The sequence below is a fragment of the Oncorhynchus keta genome, unplaced genomic scaffold (assembly GCF_023373465.1).
Source record: "Oncorhynchus keta strain PuntledgeMale-10-30-2019 unplaced genomic scaffold, Oket_V2 Un_contig_13591_pilon_pilon, whole genome shotgun sequence".
NCBI classification, from domain to species: domain Eukaryota; kingdom Metazoa; phylum Chordata; class Actinopteri; order Salmoniformes; family Salmonidae; genus Oncorhynchus; species Oncorhynchus keta.
In genome coordinates this window covers 2,203-22,749 of record NW_026278281.1, presented here as the reverse complement: position 1 = coordinate 22,749, position 20,547 = coordinate 2,203, and the positions used below count along the sequence as shown (strand labels likewise).

The following is a 20,547-nucleotide window of genomic DNA, read 5'->3' as shown; positions in this document are numbered from 1 at the left end:
CTAGATGTAGGGTTATAATGGGGAATAAACCTGATACTCCTAGATGTAGGGTTATAATGGGGAATAAACCTGATACTCCTAGATGTAATAATGGGGAATAAACCTGATACTCCTAGATGTAGGGTTATAATGGGGAATAAACCTGATACTCCTAGATGTAGGGTTATAATGGGGGAATAAACCTGATACTCCTAGATGTAGGGTTATAATGGGGGAATAAACCTGATACTCCTAGATGTAGGGTTATAATGGGGGAATAATCCTGATACTCCTAGATGTAGGGTTATAATGGGGGAATAACCCTGATACTCCTAGATGTAGGGTTATAATGGGGGAATAAACCTGATACTCCTAGATGTGTTGTTGTGTATCCATTGGAAACCAAGTCCGCTCTCCCTTGAAGTCGAAGCTGGAGGCCTGTTTCATGGTGTCATTTCCTGTCATTTCTAATTGGTTTAGAGGTCAGTGGAAAGCACAAAGAGAAAGTTCCCATAGAAAGAACCAGCTGTTGTTTCCCTCATCCATCTACATTAGACCAGTCAGTGGGTCTGTCCTCATCCATCTACATTAGACCAGTCAGTGGGTCTGTCCTCATCCATCTACATTAGACCAGTCAGTGGGTCTGTCCTCATCCATCTAGATTAGACCAGTCAGTGGGTCTGTCCTCATCCATCTACATTAGACCAGTCAGTGGGTCTGTCCTCATCCATCTACATTAGACCAGTGCATTGGGCAGACAGTGGGCCTGTCCTCATCCATCTACATTAGACCAGTGCACTGGGCAGACAGTGGGTCTGTCCTCATCCATCTACATTAGACCAGTCAGTGGGTCTGTCCTCATCCATCTACATTAGACCAGTCAGTGGGTCTGTCCTCATCCATCTACATTAGACCAGTGCATTGGGCAGACAGTGGGTCTGTCCTCATCCATCTACATTAGACCAGTGCATTGGGCAGACAGTGGGTCTGTCCTCATCCATCTACATTAGACCAGTGCATTGGGCAGACAGTGGGTCTGTCCTCATCCATCTACATTAGACCAGTGCATTGGGCAGACAGTGGGCCTGTCCTCATCCATCTACATTAGACCAGTGCACTGGGCAGACAGTGGGTCTGTCCTCATCCATCTACATTAGACCAGTCAGTGGGTCTGTCCTCATCCATCTACATTAGACCAGTCAGTGGGTCTGTCCTCATCCATCTACATTAGACCAGTCAGTGGGTCTGTCCTCATCCATCTACATTAGACCAGTCAGTGGGTCTGTCCTCATCCATCTACATTAGACCAGTCAGTGGGTCTGTCCTCATCCATCTACATTAGACCAGTCAGTGGGTCTGTCCTCATCCATCTACATTAGACCAGTCAGTGTGTCTGTCCTCATCCATCTACATTAGACCAGTCAGTGTGTCTGTCCTCATCCATTTACATTAGATCAGTCGGTGTCTCTGTCCTCATCCATCTCCATTAGACCAGTCCGTGTGTCTGTCCTCATCCATCTAGCATGTATTGGGCTGTGTGTGTATTGGGCTGTGTGCGTGTATTGGGCTATGTGTGTATTGGGCTAACCCCACACACAGACACTAACCCCAAACACAGACACTAACCCCACACACAGACACTAACCCCACACACAGACACTAACCCCACACACAGACACTAACCCCACACACAGACACTAACCCCACACACAGACACTAACCCCACACACAGACACTAACCCCACACACAGACACTAACCCCACACACAGACACTAACCCCACACACAGACACTAACCCCACACACAGACACTAACGCAGGGCTAGCGTGTGCCACAGTAGGCTGTATGGAGGACCAGCCTCTCTGGTCAACATCCATTACCTTCAGGGCTGCTTGGCAGGAAGGTTTAAATCCTCCCCTCTCACACAGAGCAGCCTGACATGGTACATTACAGAACTACACGGACACCTTCCTCAACTACCTGCCATGTTCAACTGACACATGGTGGCTGACAGAGGTGGGACAGATGGAGACATACGGAGAGAGGGGGGAGAGATGGAGACATACGGAGAGAGGGGGGAGAGATGGAGACATACGGAGAGAGGTGGAGAGATGGAGACATACGGAGAGAGGGGGGGAGAGATGGAGACATACGGAGAGAGGGGGAGAGATGGAGACATACGGAGAGAGGGGGAGAGATGGAGACATACGGAGAGAGGGGGGAGAGATGGAGACATACGGAGAGAGGGGGAGAGATGGAGACATACGGAGAGAGGGGGGAAGAGATGGAGAAATACGGAGAGAGGGGGAGAGATGGAGACATACGGAGAGAGGGGAGAGATGGAGACATACGGAGAGAGGGGATGAGATGGAGACATACGGAGAGAGGGGAAGAGATGGAGACATACGGAGAGAGGGGGAGAGATGGAGACATACGGAGAGAGGGGAGAGATGGAGACATACGGAGAGAGGGGGAGAGATGGAGACATACGGAGAGAGGGGGAGAGATGGAGACATACGGAGAGAGGGGAGAGATGGAGACATACGGAGAGAGGGGAGAGATGGAGACATACGGAGAGAGGGGGAGAGATGGAGACATACGGAGAGAGGGGGAGAGATGGAGACATACGGAGAGAGGGGGAGAGATGGAGACATACGGAGAGAGGGGGAGAGATGGAGACATACGGAGAGTGGGGGAGATGGAGACATACGGAGAGAGAGGGGAAGAGATGGGAGACATACGGAGAGAGGGGGAGAGATGGAGACATACGGAGAGAGGGGGAGAGATGGAGACATACGGAGAGAGGGGGAGAGATGGAGACATACGGAGAGAGGGGGAGAGATGGAGACATACGGAGAGAGGGGAGAGATGGGAGAGATGGAGAGGGGGAGAGATGGAGACATACGGAGAGAGGGGAGAGATGGAGAGAGAGAGATGGAGAAGAGAGCTAAGAGAGAGGGGGAGAGATGGAGAGAGAGAGATGGAGAAGAGAGATACGGAGAGAGGGGAAGAGAGATACGGAGAGAGGGAAGAGAGATACGGAGAGAGGGGAAGAGAGATACGGAGAGAGGGGAAGAGAGATACGGAGAGAGGGGAAGAGAGATACGGAGAGAGGGGAAGAGAGATACGGAGAGAGGGGAAGAGAGATACGGAGAGAGGGGAAGAGAGATACGGAGAGAGGGGGAGAGATACGGAGAGAGGGGAAGAGAGATACGGAGAGAGGGGAAGAGAGATACGGAGAGAGGGGAGAGAGATACGGAGAGAGGGGGAGAGAGATACGGAGAGAGGGGAAGAGAGATACGGAGAGAGGGGAAGAGAGATACGGAGAGAGGGGAAGAGAGATACGGAGAGAGGGATACGGAGAGAGGGGAAGAGAGATACAGAGAGAGGGGAAGAGAGAGAGATACGGAGAGAACTCTGTGAACTTAGGGGAAGATACGGAGAGATACGGAGAGAGGGGAAGAGAGATACGGAGAGAGGGGAAGAGAGATACGGAGAGAGGGGAAGAGAGATACGGAGAGAGGGGAAGAGATACGGAGAGAGGGGAAGAGAGATACGGAGAGAGGGGAAGAGAGATACGGAGAGAGGGGAAGAGACGGAGAGAGACTATCAAGCTGACAGAATGATCTAGAATAGATAAGATAGATTAGTGTGGTGGGGTCTTCTCTGACACAGAGACAACAGGACTGACTGTAGCACCACCCTGACATAACCCTGTTACACCTTAACAAGGCACACTGGAGACGGGCGTGTTGGGGTTTCATCGTGTGTGGGGCTTGGCATGCGGGGCTTGGCATGCGGGGCTTGGCGTGCGGGGCTTCAAGGCTTGGCTGTTTGGAGCTCTGTGAGTGGGGCTGTTTGGCGCTCTGTGAGTAGGGCTGGCAAAGATGCTGAGTGGTGTAGTTCTTACCATGCTGTGTGAACAGATCACTGTGGACGATGTCGATGAGGCAGTTTAGCTTCTGTTTGACCAGACGACCCAGAGGAACCTTCAGAATGAACTCTGTGAACAGTTTACTGTAAAGACAAAACAACAGAATGAACTCTGAACAGTTTACTGTAAAGACAAACAGCAGAATGAACTCTGAACAGTTTACTGTAAAGACAAACAGAATGAACTCTGAACAGTTTACTGTAAAGACAAACAGCATGAACTCTGAACAGTTTACTGTAAAGACAAAACAACAGAATGAACTCTGAACAGTTTACTGTAAAGACAAACAGAATGAACTCTGAACAGTTTACTGTAAAGACAAACAACAGAATAAACTCTGTGAACAGTTTACTGTAAAGACAAACAGCATGAACTCTGAACAGTTTACTGTAAAGACAAACAGCATGAACTCTGAACAGTTTACTGTAAAGACAAACAGAATGAACTCTGAACAGTTTACTGTAAAGACAAACAGCAGAATGAACTCTGAACAGTTTACTGTAAAGACAAACAGCATGAACTCTGAACAGTTTACTGTAAAGACAAACAGCATGAACTCTGAACAGTTTACTGTAAAGACAAACAGCATGAACTCTGAACAGTTTACTGTAAAGACAAACAGCATGAACTCTGAACAGTTTACTGTAAAGACAAACAGAATGAACTCTGAACAGTTTACTGTAAAGACAAACAGCATGAACTCTGAACAGTTTACTGTAAAGACAAACAGAATGAACTCTGAACAGTTTACTGTAAAGACAAACAACAGAATGAACTCTGAACAGTTTACTGTAAAGACAAACAACAGAATGAACTCTGAACAGTTTACTGTAAAGACAAACAACAGAATAAACTCTGTGAACAGTTTACTGTAAAGACAAACAACAGAATAAACTCTGTGAACAGTTTACTGTAAAGACAAACAACAGAATGAACTCTGTGAACAGTTTACTGTAAAGACAAACAGCAGAATGAACTCTGTGAACAGTTTACTGTAAAGACAAACAACAGAATGAACTCTGAACAGTTTACTGTAAAGACAAAACAACAGAATGAACTCTGAACAGTTTACTGTAAAGACAAACAGAATGAACTCTGAACAGTTTACTGTAAAGACAAACAACAGAATAAACTCTGTGAACAGTTTACTGTAAAGACAAACAACAGAATGAACTCTGTGAACAGTTTACTGTAAAGACAAACAACAGAATGAACTCTGTGAACAGTTTACTGTAAAGACAAACAGCAGAATGAACTCTGAACAGTTTACTGTAAAGACAAACAGCAGAAAGGTCCGATAGGAGCAGAGTTTTATATGAGCTCAGAGGCTGTAGTCATTCATTGAATCCAATGTCCATGTCAGATGGTGAACGTCTCCACTGAGTTGGTGGCAGCCTTAGTTCCAGGTAGTTGGTTCAGTGAGGTGGAATGTAAACTATTTAGCTGCTGTGTCATAGTGAGTGAGCAACATAGTTGTTGAACATGACAGAGACTGTTACAGGCTACCAACAGTTCCCTGTATACAGCCTTCAACCCATGTTGTATGTGTGTGACGACAGTATACTGACATGACTAACCCACGGGTATTACATAGAACCACATCATGTTAACAACATGGGTATTACATAGAACCACATCATGTTAACAACATGGGTATTACATAGAACCACATCATGTTAACAACATGGGTATTACATAGAACCACATCATGTTAACAACATGGGTATTACATAGAACCACATCATGTTAACAACATGGGTATTACATAGAACCACATCATGTTAACAACATGGGTATTACATAGAACCACATCATGTTAACAACATGGGTATTACATAGAACCACATCATGTTAACAACATGGGTATTACATAGAACCACATCATGTTAACAACATGGGTATTACATAGAACCACATCATGTTAACAACATGGGTATTACATAGAACCACATCATGTTAACAACATGGGTATTACATAGAACCACATCATGTTAACAACATGGGTATTACATAGAACCACATCATGTTAACAACATGGGTATTACATAGAACCACATCATGTTAACAACATGGGTATTACATAGAACCACATCATGTTAACAACATGGGTATTACATAGAACCACATCATGTTAACAACATGGGTATTACATAGAACTACATCATGTTAACAACATGGGTATTACATAGAACCACATCATGTTAACAACATGGGTATTACATAGAACCACATCATGTTAACAACATGGGTATTACATAGAACCACATCATGTTAACAACATGGGTATTACATAGAACACAACTACATCATGTTAACAACATGGGTATTACATAGAACCACATCATGTTAACAACATGGGTATTACATAGAACCACATCATGTTAACAACATGGGTATTACATAGAACCACATCATGTTAACAACATGGGTATTACATAGAACCACATCATGTTAACAACATGGGTATTACATAGAACTACATCATGTTAACAACATGGGTATTACATAGAACTACATCATGTTAACAACATGGGTATTACATAGAACTACATCATGTTAACAACATGGGTATTACATAGAACTACATCATGTTAACAACATGGGTATTACATAGAACTACATCATGTTAACAACATGGGTATTACATAGAACACAACTACATCATGTTAACAACATGGGTATTACATAGAACTACATCATGTTAACAACATGGGTATTACATAGAACTACATCATGTTAACAACATGGGTATTACATAGAACTACATCATGTTAACAACATGGGTATTACATATAACTACATCATGTTAACAACATGGGTATTACATAGAACTACATCATGTTAACAACATGGGTATTACATAGAACTACATCATGTTAACAACATGGGTATTACATAGAACTACATCATGTTAACAACATGGGTATTACATAGAACACAACTACATCATGTTAACAACATGGGTATTACATAGAACACAACTACATCATGTTAACAACATGGGTATTACATAGAACACAACTACATCATGTTAACAACATGGGTATTACATAGAACACAACTACATCATGTTAACAACATGGGTATTACATAGAACACAACTACATCATGTTAACAACATGGGTATTACATAGAACTACATCATGTTAACAACATGGGTATTACATAGAACTACATCATGTTAACAACATGGGTATTACATAGAACTACATCATGTTAACAACATGGGTATTACATAGAACACAACTACATCATGTTAACAACATGGGTATTACATAGAACACAACTACATCATGTTAACAACATGGGTATTACATAGAACACAACTACATCATGTTAACAACATGGGTATTACATAGAACACAACTACATCATGTTAACAACATGGGTATTACATATAACTACATCATGTTAACAACATGGGTATTACATATAACTACATCATGTTAACAACATGGGTATTACATAGAACCACATCATGTTAACAACATGGGTATTACATAGAACTACATCATGTTAACAACATGGGTATTACATAGAACTACATCATGTTAACAACATGGGTATTACATAGAACTACATCATGTTAACAACATGGGTATTACATAGAACTACATCATGTTAACAACATGGGTATTACATAGAACACAACTACATCATGTTAACAACATGGGTATTACATATAACTACATCATGTTAACATGGGTATTACATAGAACTACATCATGTTAACAACATGGGTATTACATAGAACTACATCATGTTAACAACATGGGTATTACATAGAACTACATCCTGTTAACAACATGGACATTGAATTGACCGTATTTTGTATGCAATATATCCTTTGAGGAAAATGTTCTCTGAGGAAAACGCATTCATGGGATGAGGGGGTGTCTCCTTCGCTAGAGGACGGGTACTGAAGTTCTGCTTGCTGCCCCGTTGGAGACAAGTGTTTGGCAAGGGATGAAACATTCTCAGCATGGCCTCAATTCATCCCTCTCTTCTCCTCAGCCAGGTTTGTGTTGACAACTGGAGCATTACTAATCCCCTGCTCTTCTGTCGGTGCGGAAGAAAAGCAGAAAGCTTGGCCCTCCACCTTCCTTCGGCTCTGATAAAACAGCTTTGCCCTGGGGCGCTGTCAAGTAACAGGAAACGGGAGCTGGGTGGAAAGTAGAAAGCACAGCTGCACAGAAAGGCCAGCTGAACACTGTAATCTGTGATTAGAAAAGAAGCCAGGGACACAGCAGGTGGAGAAAATGACACTGTTTTAACTTTGTATTCGGGTGTTTTCTGGCTTTAACACTGGACACCGTGGGGAACAGGAGACCAGGGGAGAAGAGGATGGAGAGGACGATAGAAGAGGAGGGAGGGAGGAGTATAGAAGAGGAGGGAGGAGAGGAGGATAGAATAGGAGGGAGGGAGGAGAGGAGAGGAGGATAGAATAGGAGGGAGGGAGGAGAGGAGGGCAGAAGAGGAAGAAGAGAGGAGAGGAGAAGAGGAGGGAGGGAGGTGTCATGACATTGGCCTCTTTGGGTATAGCAATCCCATCCCCCTCTCCCTGCCTCCCCCTTGCCTCCTTCAACTAGGCTGCTGTGGTCAGAGGTCGTAAATTCCTGAGAAGACCTCATGGACACACAGTTATAGAGAGTCGTTTTTCATGGAGAACAAAGGAAATCCTTCCACCTCACAGAACTTGAGGTACGAACAAATATCACATTCCGGAGGAAGTGTAAAAGATGGGTGAAGAATCCAGCTACGAACTGGTCCGTTTGTTACAACTTGGGGGAAGCTCATGGGAGACGGTGTTGCCACATTACCATAACGCTGTTTATATAATAGCCTCAGATATTAGGTTTACATCCAATTGTTGTATAAGATGAATGAGTGAGTATGATACTGTTTGTATAAATGTGTAATATGATGTTGGACTGTTTAATTTAGAAAAACACAATTCCCTTTTGATTTGAACTAAATCAGAGGACCGCCCATGAGCCCAGTGAGGGTCAGACCTCCTGGGACAACCCTTTCCTGCCATTCAGAATAAAACCCAACTTTGAGAAATTATCAGCAGCCCGAGCTTACCTCAATTACGAAATGGCTAAAGGTTGCAGACCATGTTTCTCTCAATCACGGGAGTACAAGGTTGTAGGACCATTGCTGAATATTTTAACCATACCACATAGTTAAACTTTTAGACTATCGATACCGACAGAATGAGAACAAGTCTTTGATATTAATTACTAGTCTGCAGCTAGGAATTCGGTATCATTGAACTCGAAGAAAACGACAACCGCCGAAACATCCATTCTAAAACGAATGTCACTCTGAACAATCCCCTCTAAACACAACCTGGCCCTAGGGACAATTCTACAAAAGAAATTAACTTTTCACCAGCGATCAAGACGACACACTGAGCGTAAATATGTATATTACTTCCAATTGTTCCCGAATGAGTGAGCGTTCATGTGCAAAGGATTAGCATTTCAATTGTTATAATTATCACTTTGTAGTGACTTCTGAGTTGACCCCCACTTCCCCTTTTGTCTAACAAGCTGCCATGCCGGTTTAACCCACTAGGGCACATTCTCCTATCATTAAATTTAACTTGTTTGTTTGTTTATGCATTTCTGTGAATTACTTAGTTAGTAATAAATAAATGATACAAGACAATTGATGTACGGATTACTCATAGTGAAGACTGGGTTCGTGTAGATAACCAACAATTTACGACGTTTGGAATGAGCCACAGTGTGGCTAAAGGTTAGGCATGAGGTTAGCAGTGTGGCTAAAGGTTAGGCATGAGCTTAGCAGTGTGGTTGAGGTTAGGCATGAGATTAGCAGTGTGGTTGAGGTTAGGCATGAGGTTAGCAGTGTGATTGAGGTTAGGCATGAGGTTAGCAGTGTGGTTGAGGTTAGGCATGAGGTTAGCAGTGTGGTTGAGGTTAGGCATGAGGTTAGCAGTGTGGTTGAGGTTAGGCATGAGGTTAGCAGTGTGGTTGAGGTTAGGCATGAGGTTAGCAGTGTGGTTGAGGTTAGGCATGAGGTTAGCAGTGTGGTTGAGGTTAGGCATGAGGTTAGCAGTGTGGTTGAGGTTAGGCTTGAGGTTAGCAGTATGGCTAAGGTTAGGCATGAGGTTAGCAGTATGGCTAAGGTTAGGCATGAGGTTAGCAGTGTGGCTAATAAGGTTAGGCATGAGATTAGCAGTGTGGTTGAGTTTTAAAATACAATTCCAGAATTAGGCGGGGCTTCCGACTTTGCAACTTGGTCAGATAGTGACTAGCCAGTCTGTCTGGGTAGAGAGGTGGTCAGATAGTGACTAGCCAGTCTGTCTGGGTAGAGAGGTGGTCAGATAGTGACTAGCCAGTCTGTCTGGGTAGAGAGGTGGTCAGATAGTGACTAGCCAGTCTGTCTGGGTAGAGAGGTGGTCAGATAGTGACTAGCCAGTCTGTCTGGGTAGAGAGGTGGGTCAGATAGTGACTGGCCAGTCTGTCTGGGTAGAGAGGTGGTCAGATAGTGACTAGCCAGTCTGTCTGGGTAGAGAGGTGGTCAGATAGTGACTAGCCAGTCTGTCTGGGTAGAGAGGTGGGTCAGATAGTGACTAGCCAGTCTGTCTGGGTAGAGAGGTGGTCAGATAGTGACTAGCCAGTCTGTCTGGGTAGAGAGGTGGTCAGATAGTGACTAGCCAGTCTGTCTGGGTAGAGAGGTGGTCAGATAGTGACTAGCCAGTCTGTCTGGGTAGAGAGGTGGTCAGATAGTGACTAGCCAGTCTGTCTGGGTAGAGAGGTGGTCAGATAGTGACTAGCCAGTCTGTCTGGGTAGAGAGGTGGTCAGATAGTGACTAGCCAGTCTGTCTGGGTAGAGAGGTGGTCAGATAGTGACTGGCCAGTCTGTCTGGGTAGAGAGGTGGTCAGATAGTGACTAGCCAGTCTGTCTGGGTAGAGAGGTGGTCAGATAGTGACTAGCCAGTCTGTCTGGGTAGAGAGGTGGGTCAGATAGTGACTAGCCAGTCTGTCTGGGTAGAGAGGTGGTCAGATAGTGACTAGCCAGTCTGTCTGGGTAGAGAGGTGGTCAGATAGTGACTAGCCAGTCTGTCTGTCTGGGTAGAGAGGTGGTCCGATAGTGACTAGCCAGTCTGTCTGGGTAGAGAGGTGGTCAGATAGTGACTAGCCATTCTGTCTGGGTAGAGAGGTGGGTCAGATAGTGACTAGCCAGTCTGTCTGGGTTCAGAGAGGTGGTCAGATAGTGACTAGCCAGTCTGTCTGGGTAGAGAGGTGGGTCAGATAGTGACTAGCCAGTCTGTCTGGGTAGAGGGTGGTCTATGGAATGCTGTACATTGAGATGAGCTTTTTCAACAGCACAATAACCACTGTGATGTGTTCCTCTGAATATGCCCTGGTCACATGACCCTTCCCTAATACAGACCTGTCTGGTCACATGACCCTTCCCACTCTAATACAGACCTGTCTGGTCACATGACCCTTCCCTAATACAGACCTGTCTGGTCACATGACCCTTCCCTAATACAGACCTGTCTGGTCACATGACCCTTCCTAATACAGACCTGTCTGGAATCACATGACCCTTCCCTAATACAGACCTGTCTGACAATCACATGACCCTTGCCTCATATGACAGACCCGTCTGGTCACATGACCCTTCCTAATACAGACCCAGTCTGGTCACATGACCCTTCCTAATACAGACCTGTCTGGTCACATGACCCTTCCTAATACAGACCTGTCTGGTCACATGACCCTTCCCTAATACAGACCTGTCTGGTCAGCATGACCCTTCCTAATACAGAGGTCTGGCAGTGACCCTTCCCTAATACAGACCCGTCTGGTCACATGACCTTTCCCTAATACAGACCCGTCTGGTCACAGGTTCCCTAATACAGACCCGTCTGGTCACATGACCCTTCCTAATACAGACCTGTCTGGTCACATGACCCTTCCCTAATACAGACCCGTTTAGTCACACAACCCTTCCCTAATACAGACCTGTCTGGTCACTTTGACCCTTCACTAGTACAGACCTGTCTGGTCACACAACCCTTTACTAACTACAGACCTGTCTGGTCACATGACCCTTCCTAATACAGACCTGTCTGGTCACATGACCCTTCCTAATACAGACCTGTCTGGTCACATGACCCTTCCCTAATACAGACCTGTCTGGTCACATGACCCTTCCCTAATACAGACCTGTCTGGTCACATGACCCTTCCCTAATACAGACCTGTCTGGTCACATGACCCTTCCTAATACAGACCTGTCTGGTCACATGACCCTTTCCCTAATACAGACCTGTCTGGTCACATGACCCTTTCCCTAATACAGACCTGTCTGGTCACATGACCCTTCCCTAATACAGACCTGTCTGGTCACATGACCCTTCCCTAATACAGACCTGTCTGGTCACATGACCCTTCCCTAATACAGACCTGTCTGGTCACATGACCCTTCCTAATACAGACCTGTCTGGTCACATGACCCTTCCCTAATACAGTCCTGTCTGGTCACATGACCCTTCCCTAATACAGACCTGTCTGGTCACATGACCCTTCCCTAATACAGACCTGTCTGGTCAGATGACCCTTCCCTAATACAGACCTGTCTGGTCACATGACCCTTCCCTAATACAGACCTGTCTGGTCACATGACCCTTCCCTAATACAGACCCGTCTGGTCACATGACCTTCCCTAATGACAGACCCTGTCTGGTCACAGATGACCCTTCCCTAATACAGACCCGTCTGGTCACATGTGACCCTTCCCTGGGTAATACAGACCCTTCCCTGACTGGTCACATGACCCTTCCCTAATACAGACCTGTCTGGTCACATGACCCTTCCCTAATACAGACCTGTCTGGTCACACAACCCTTCCCTAATACAGACCTGTCTGGTCACATGACCCTTCACTAATACAGACCTGTCTGGTCACACAACCCTTTACTAATACAGACCTGTCTGGTCACATGACCCTTCCCTAATACAGACCTGTCTGGTCACATGACCATTCACTAATACAGACCTGTCTGGTCACATGACCCTTCCCTAATACAGACCTGTCTGGTCACATGACCCTTCCCTAATACAGACCTGTCTGGTCACATGACCCTTCCCTAATACAGACCTGTCTGGTCACATGACCCTTCCCTAATACAGACCTGTCTGGTCACATGACCCTTCCCTAATACAGACCTGTCTGGTCACATGACCCTTCCCTAATACAGACCTGTCTGGTCACATGACCCTTCCCTAATACAGACCTATTCCCTATGGTCCTCTGTATCCCTTCCCAGCAGGCACCATATTCCCTCTGTAGTGCAGTACAGCAGGCACCATATTCCCTATATAGTGCAATACAGCGGGCACCCTATTCACTCTGTAGTGCAGTACAGCGGGCACCCTATTCCCTATGTAGTGCAGTACAGCAGGCACCCTATTCCCTATGTAGTGCAGTACTGCGGGCACCCTATTCCCTATGTAGTGCAGTACAGCGGGCACCCTATTCCCTCTGTAGTGAAGTACAGCAGGCACCCTATTCCCTCTGTAGTGCATTACAGCGGGCACCCTATTCCCTATGTAGTGCAGTACAGCGGGCACCCTATTCCCTATGTAGTGCAGTACAGCGGGCACCCTATTCCCTATGTAGTGCAGTACAGCGGGCACCCTATTCCCTATGTAGTGCAGTACAGCGGGCACCCTATTCCCTATGTAGTGAAGTACAGCGGGCACCCTATTCCCTCTGTAGTGCAGTACAGCAGGCACCCTATTCCCTCTGTAGTGCAGTACAGCAGGCACCATATTCCCTATATACAGTATGTGACATGCAGAACTGTGGCTGGGCCCAAAACACATAACGTCAGAACAACATAGTTAACATTCAGTCAACGTAGGCTAGACTTTGTTCTGCGTGAGCAGTTGAACAGCTCAGCTTCATGAATGTAGAACAGGACGCAAGTGAATAAGGACGAACATCTCAGGTTGAGGCTTCAAACTAAATCCATGGATGTATAACAAAAACAGACCCTTATGTTCCAATATTACATCAGCTAGTCTGTAAAACTGGAGTGTCCTAGTGATCTATTAATCTAGTGTCCTAGTCTTCTATTAATCTAGTAATCGATTAATCTACTGATCTAATTAATCTAGTGATCTATTAATCTAGTGATCTATTAATCTAGTGATCTATTAATCTAGTGATCCATGAATCTTGTGATCCATGAATCTTGTGATCCATGAATCTAGTGATCCATGAATCTAGTGATCTATTCATCTAGTGATCTATTCATCTAGTGATCCATGAATCTAGTGATCCATGAATCTAGTGATCTATTCATCTAGTGATCTATTCATCTAGTGATCTATTAATTTAGTGATCTATTGTCCTAGTGATCCATTAATCTAGTGATCCATTCATCTAGTGATCTATTCATCTAGTGATCTATTCATCTATTGTCCTTGTGATCTATTAATCTATTAATCTAGTGTCCTAGTGACCTATTAATCTAGTGATATATGAATCTACTGATCTACTGATCTATTAGTCTAGTGATATATTAATCTAGTAATCTAGTGTCCGAGTGATCTATTAATCTAGTGATCTATGAATCTAGTTTTCTATTAAGCGTGATCTATTAATCGAGTGATCTATTAATCTTGTATTCTAGTGATCTAGTAATCTAGTGATCTCATAATCTAGCGATCTATTAATCTAGTGATCTATGAATCTAGTGTCCTATTGATCTATTAATTTAGTGATCTATTATTCTAGTGTCCTATTCATCCAGTGTCCTATTCATCTAGTGTCCTATTCATCCAGTGTCCTATTCATCCAGTGGTCCTATTAATCTAGTGTCCTATTAATCTAGTGTCCTATTAATCTAGTGTCCTATTAATCTAGGGTCATATTAATGTAGGTCCTATTAATCTAGGGTCATATTAATGTAGGGTCCTATTAATCCAGTGTCCTATTCATCTAGTGATCCAGTGACCTATTGATAGTGTCCTAGTGATCTATTAATCTATTAATCTAGTGATCTATTAATCTAGGGTCCTATTAATCTAGTGTCCTATTAATCTAAGGTCCTACTAATCTAGGGTCATATTAATCAAATCCTATTAATCTAATGTCCTATTAATATAGGGTCCTATCGTTAATCTAGCCTATTAATCTAAAGTGTCTATTAATCTAAACCCAGCCTAAAACCTATTAATCTAGGGGTCAAATTAATGCAGGTGTAAAAGCACCTGGGGTCCTATTAATCTAGGGTCCTATTAATCTAAGGTCCTATTAATATAGGGTCCTATTAATCTAGGGTCATATTAATCTAGGGTCCTATTAATATAGGGTCCTATTAATCTAAGGTCCTATTAATCTAGGGTCATATTAATCTAGGGTCATATTAATCTAAGGTCCTATTAATCTAGGGTCCTATTAATCTAGGGTCCTATTAATCTAGGGTCCTATTAATCCAGGGTCCTATTAATCTAGGGTCCTATTAATCTAGGGTCCTATTAATCCAGGGTCCTATTAATCCAGGGTCCTATTAATCCAGGGTCCTATTAATCTAGGGTCCTATTAATCTAGGTCCTATTAATCTAGGGTCCTATTAATCTAGTGTCCTATTAATCTAGTGTCCTATTAATCTAGTGTCCTATTAATCTAGGGTCCTATTAATCTAGTGTCCTATTAATCTAGTGTCCTATTAATCTAGTGTCCTATTAATCTAGTGTCCTATTAATCTAGGGTCCTATTAATCTAGGGTCCTATTAATCTAGGGTCCTATTAATCTAGGGTCCTATTACTCTATTAATCCAGTGATCCAGTGATCTAGTGATATATTGATCTAGTGATACATTGATCTAGTGATACATTGATCTAGTGATACATTGATCTAGTGATACATTGATCTAGTGATACATTGATATATTGATCTAGTGATATATTGATTTGCCAAAACCTTGATGTGCACCTTTATAAAAGCGTTTCTAATGAAAATGTTATTTTGTCAAATTAAATCAATACAATATGATGATATAACATTCATGGCAGGTCAGATTAACCACTGCATTGTTGGTGAAGCAGCAGTTCCACGTTCCCACGGCAACCGGGACTATATATAACCAACCCACATGGTACAGCTGGTGAATGTTAAGTGGTGGTGTGTGTGTGTGTGTGTGTGTGTGTGTGTGTGTGTGTGTGTGTGTGTGTGTGTTGTGTGTGTGTGTGTGTGTGTGTGTGTGTGTGTGTGTGTGTGTGTGTGTGTGTGTGTGTGTGTGTGTGAGAAGCACAGAGCCTAAAGGTAAGTAGCTTGAGGATAACGAGGTGTGACCACTCACACTGCACAAGCCACAATATCAAATCAGTTCTTTAATTCAAACCAACTGTTAAAGGTAATCCCGCCCCCCCCCCCAAAATAAAATAAAATAAATAAATAAAGGGGAGACAATCTCTAAAACACGGAATGTGATTTCAAAGAGACGATTAGTGACGAGACAAACCCACTGAGCAAGGCTCTTTAGTCTCTCTCCATGTCAGAGCGCTTTACCTTAATCAGTCAAATCATTTACACGTGTCTTCATTTCTTAGATTGACTTTGTAACTCACGGCTTTTTCAGATTCACTCCTGCACCTCTTCCTTAGCTTCTGGCATCCTTACATGTACAGATAATGACACTACAGTACAGTCGAACAGGAGTCACAGATAATGACACTACAGTATTCAGGAGTCACAGATAATGACACTACAGTATTCAGGAGTCACAGATAATGACACTACAGTATTCAGGAGTCATAGATAATGACACTACAGTATTCAGGAGTCACAGATAATGACTACAATATTCAGGAGTCATAGATAATGACACTACAGTATGCAGGAGTCACAGATAATGACACTACAGTATTCAGGAGTCACAGATAATGACTGCAGTATTCAGGAGTGATAGATAATGACACTACAGTATTCAGGAGTCATAGATAATGACACTACAGTATTCAGGAGTCACAGATAATGACTACAATATTCAGGAGTCATAGATAATGACACTACAGTATTCAGGAGTCACAGATAATGACTGCAGTATTCAGGAGTCATAGATAATGACACTACAGTATTCAGGAGTCACAGATAATGACTACATTATTCAGGAGTCACAGATAATGACACTACAGTACAGTTGAACAGGAGTCACAGATAATGACACTACAGTCGAGTCGAACATGAGTCACAGATAATGACTACAGTATTCAGGAGTCACAGATAATGACACTACAGTATTCAGGAGTCATAGATAATGACACTACAGTATTCAGGAGTCACAGATAATGACTACAGCATTCAGGAGTCATAGATAATGACACTACAGTATTCAGGAGTCATAGATAATGACACTACAGTATTCAGGAGTCACAGATCATGACTACAGTATTCAGGAGTCACAGATAATGACAGAGTATTCAGGAGTCACAGATAATGATACTACAGTATTCAGGAGTCACAGATAATGACATTGCAGTACAGGTCTAACAGGAGTCACAGATAATGACACTACAGTATTCAGGTGTCACAGATAATGACACTACAGTATTCAGGAGTCACAGATAATGACAGAGTATTCAGGAGTCATAAATAATGACACTACAGTATTCAGGAGTCACAGATAATGACTGCAGTATTCAGGAGTCATAGATAATGACACTACAGTATTCAGGAGTCATAGATAATGACACTACAGTATTCAGGAGTCACAGATAATGACTACAGCATTCAGGAGTCATAGATAATGACACTACAGTATTCAGGAGTCATAGATAATGACACTACAGTATTCAGGAGTCACAGATCATGACTACAGTATTCAGGAGTCACAGATAATGACAGAGTATTCAGGAGTCACAGATAATGACACTACAGTATTCAGGTGTCACAGATAATGACACTACAGTATTCAGGTGTCACAGATAATGATACTAGAGTATTCAGGAGTCACAGATAATGACAGAGTATTCAGGAGTCACAGATAATGATACTAGAGTATTCAGGAGTCACAGATAATGACACTAGAGTATTCAGGAGTCACAGATAATGACATTACAGTATTCAGGAGTCACAGATAAATGACACTACAGTATTCAGGAGTCACAGATAATGACACTACAGTATTCAGGAGTCACAGATAATGACATTACATTATTCAGGAGTCACAGATAATGACACTACAGTACAGTCGAACAGGAGTCACAGATAATGACACTACAGTATTCAGGAGTCATAGATAATGACACTACAGTATTCAGGAGTCATAGATAATGACACTACAGTATTCAGGAGTCATAGATAATGACACTACAGTATTCAGGAGTCACAGATCATGACTACAGTATTCAGGAGTCACAGATAATGACACTACAGTATTCAGGAGTCACAGATAATGACATTAGAGTATTCAGGAGTCACAGATAATGGCATTAGAGTATTCAGGAGTCACAGATAATGATACTACAGTATTCAGGAGTCACAGATAATGACATTGCAGTACAGGTCTAACAGGAGTCACAGATAATGACACTACAGTATTCAGGAGTCATAGATAATGACACTACAGTATTCAGGAGTCACAGATAATGACTACAGTATTCAGGAGTCATAGATAATGACACTACAGTATTCAGGAGTCATAGATAATGACACTACAGTATTCAGGAGTCACAGATCATGACTACAGTATTCAGGAGTCACAGATAATGACACTACAGTATTCAGGAGTCACAGATAATGACACTACAGTATTCAGGAGTCACAGATAATGACATTAGAGTATTCAGGAGTCACAGATAATGGCATTAGAGTATTCAGGAGTCACAGATAATGATACTACAGTATTCAGGAGTCACAGATAATGACATTGCAGTACAGGTCTAACAGGAGTCACAGATAATGACACTACAGTATTCAGGTGTCACAGATAATGACACTACAGTATTCAGGTGTCACAGATAATGACACTACAGTATTCAGGTGTCACAGATAATGACACTACAGTATTCAGGTGTCACAGATAATGATACTAGAGTATTCAGGAGTCACAGATAATGACAGAGTATTCAGGAGTCACAGATAATGATACTAGAGTATTCGGGAGTCACAGATAATGACACTAGAGTATTCAGGAGTCACAGATAATGACATTACAGTATTCAGGAGTCACAGATAATGACACTACAGTATTCAGGAGTCACAGATAATGACACTACAGTATTCAGGAGTCACAGATAATGACACTACAGTATTCAGGAGTCACAGATAATGACATTACATTATTCAGGAGTCACAGATAATGACACTACAGTACAGTCGAACAGGAGTCACAGATAATGACACTACAGTATTCAGGAGTCACAGATAATGACATTACAGTACTGGTCTAACAGGAGTCCCAGCCAGTGGAGGGAATAAGAGGTAAATATCATCTCTGTTATGGCCTTGTAGAAGTGTGTTATCTACAGTGTGAAAGCATGAGTGTATAGTGTACATAACCAGATGTGTTAAAACATAGATAATGACATTATAGTATATAGTGTACATAACCAGATGTGCTAAAACATAGATAATGTATAGTATAGTGTATAGTGTACATAACCAGATGTGCTAAAACATAGATAATGTATAGTATATAGTGTTCATAACCAGATGTGTTAAAACATAGATAATGTATAGTGTATAGTGTACATAACCAGATGTGTTAAAACATAGATAATGTATAGTGTATAGTGTACATAACCAGATGTGCTAAAATATAGATAATGACATTACAGTATAGTCTAACAGGAGTCACAGATAATGTATAGTAAAGTGTATAGTGTACATAACCAGATGTGTTAACACATAGATAATGTATAGTATAGTGTACATAACCAGATGTGCTAACACATAGATAATGTATAGTATAGTGTACATAACCAGATGTGCTAACACATAGATAATGTATAGTATAGTGTACATAACCAGATGTGCTAACACATAGATAATGTATAGTATAGTGTACATCACCAGATGTGCTAAAACATAGATCATGTATAGTATAGTGTACATCACCAGATGTGTTAAAACATAGATAGTGTATAGTATAGTGTACATCACCAGATGTGTTAAAACATAGATAGTGTATAGTATAGTGTACATCACCAGATGTGCTAAAACATAGATAATGTATAGTATAGTGTACATAACCAGATGTGCTAACACATAGATAATGTATAGTATAGTGTAAATCACCAGATGTGCTAAAACATATTCACCACAGGACAGCAGTTTCCCTGATGAAAACCTACCTGAGCTCCTTGGGATCGAAGACCAGTTTGACGTCGTTCACGATGGTGGGGACGTATTTTAACGCTGCACCCTGGACAAAACAAAACCATTAGGATTATCCCTGGTCTGAAAGGTGATACGCTGCACCCTGGACAAAACAAAACCATTAGGATTATCCCTGGTCTGAAAGGTGATTACCAACTGGGTAACAGCCCTCACTAGCATGTTGAAAATGTTAACTACAATATCACAATATTTTGTATGACAGGATGTGTCGTTATGCTTGTCAAGAGCCATCAGTCGTTAT

General features: G+C 42.5%; 1 protein-coding gene across 1 annotated transcript in view; it reads right to left on the bottom strand.

Moving 5' to 3' along the window:
• The window catches only part of LOC127918178 (dedicator of cytokinesis protein 1-like), a 66,083-nt gene extending 45,750 nt beyond the window's left edge, over positions 1 to 20,333 (bottom strand). Inside the window, exons 1-2 of the mRNA XM_052501450.1 lie at positions 20,261 to 20,333; positions 3,891 to 3,997 (exon numbers count right to left, since the gene is read on the bottom strand). The gene's annotated coding sequence lies outside the window, so the exon portion shown is untranslated. The remainder of the gene's footprint in view (positions 1 to 3,890; positions 3,998 to 20,260) is intronic.
• Between the last annotated feature and the right edge of the window lie 214 nt (positions 20,334 to 20,547).